The following is a 2101-nucleotide window of genomic DNA, read 5'->3' as shown; positions in this document are numbered from 1 at the left end:
TGTGTTGAGAATCCTTAGAAGACAGATAAGTCTGTCTTTAAAGGCAGTTAAGATTGCCTTTAAACTTTAAAATACTCTGCTAAACTCATTCACTGACAGCACACTTCATGCCAGTGCTTAGTTCTTGCACATTAAAAATCAATATTGATACTAAATGTATCAAAGTGTCTTCAACAAAGTGTCAGCACAAAGTGTACAAAGTGTCTTCACTTACATTCTGAATTAGTTGTGTCTATACAACACCACATCACTGATGCCACCGATGACTATGTTTCATGGTGGTCCTTCGTTGGTGAGATCAAGATGATAAGGCTTGAGAGCTCCAACAGAGTAAGTCTGAAGTGCAGTGTCTTTTCTTTCTTCTACAAGTTTCCTCACTTGTGCCTGATGTTATCATGCTATTTTCCACTCCTCTTCCCCCTCCCACCCTCAGGGGAATGAAATCTGCTCCTGATACTGCCTTCCAGTTACCCTGGTACATTTGGTAGGAAGCTCTGGTAGTTTGTGGCCCCTTGTGCTTGTATTGTCCTCTGCAATTTTTTTCTTACTTGGATGCCTCCTGCATGCACTTGTCTTTTCCCCTTTTGTGGTCATGTTATTCCCATGGTTATGTAAAATGCTTAAGGATTGTGTCTGGCTATGCCTGCACTGTGTTACAAAATGCTTACATACTGATGTCAGTTGCATTATTTCAATATGTTTAACTTTGGGTTAGTATTAATTATACCCTAGTCAATACATTTATAATTTCTATGTGTCACAGGCACCTGTTTTGGCTGCAACTAGTTGGAATACACTGTCCCTGTGCCTGCTGTGGAACATATAGGCTTCTCAAAACAAAACAAAAGCCTCTCCATTTTTGCTATCCAAACTGCACAGAGCTTTTCTGGCAAAGGAGTTTCAGCCAGTATCTCTCAAAACAGAGTTGGTAGAAACCTCCAACTTCTGGCCTTCTATCTTGCCATAATTCATAGTTTAACAAGCGCTATTTATATCTATTCCCTCTTTGTAAAGATTATTTCTATAATTTTGTCTACACCATAGTGGAAACTCTGAGGAACAAACAAACATGCGGATCAGAGGTGTACCCTTGATATATTGAGCTTTTTGTGCCTTGAGTATTTTTCTTGCCAGGAAACCTTCAGTCTTGCTTGCTTGTTAAAATAAACCATCTCCGTCTATGCTATTGTGACTTGCCTCCCATTCCTCCTAAATAAAAAGCAGATTATAAGATCAGGGACACTTCAGCATCAAAAGCCAAGAAGATTAATGTCTGCACTGAAAAATCTTGGCTGAACAAAGGTGAGTGCTGAAATAAAAGGATGTGGCTGTTTGCAAATGGAATGTGGAATCAGAAGGGGAAGTACAAATTAAGCATGATATTTTGGCACAGAGTTTTATTGAAACTAATTTTCCTTTCAGTTCCTAACGCTGAACCAACACATAAAATACATAAATCCAGTTCATTACCTGTAGGGAATGCACATTCTGTGGGTTGTCCACCCACAGTAATTAGGTGCAGAGTGGTGGCATCAACTACACTCCCATAATTTAAGGGAAAAATAATGCGAAATTCTATCCCACAGGTCATCAGTAGAGCTGATACGTACCTGTACACAACTGAGACCTCAAATTATCCATTACATCTAAATCAAGTATTCATCTTTTTTTTCTCATGTAATAAAGAGTTGCAAAATTATTCTGGTTTCTGTGCATGTGTTGGAGAATTATTTTTCAAAATTATTCACTAAATAGTATGGGTAAAGCAAATTAAGCTCTAGAATTCTTCACAAATTATTAACTTTAAGTATTTGCAATCGTTGTTACATGTTCTTGGTGTCTAGTGACCAATTACATTTAATTGTTTCTGCTTCTGGCTGCTTTGTCTTATTTAGGTGAGAAGTAAATAATAAACAGTGCATGAAAAATGCTACATCGACATTAGAAAGCAACTTTGTACCATAAGAGAGGCTCTCTAGATCGAAATACCAAAGGTAAATTAACTCCATTGACAATATATGCAATGTTTTGTATACAATATGGCTTTTTCTTCCTACAGATCAGATTTAGTCTGTTCACCTGGATAAACGCCTCTAGCGCC

This window comes from Phalacrocorax carbo, chromosome 1, assembly GCF_963921805.1.
Source record: "Phalacrocorax carbo chromosome 1, bPhaCar2.1, whole genome shotgun sequence".
NCBI lineage: Eukaryota > Metazoa > Chordata > Aves > Suliformes > Phalacrocoracidae > Phalacrocorax > Phalacrocorax carbo.
This window is presented reverse-complemented; position numbering follows the sequence as displayed.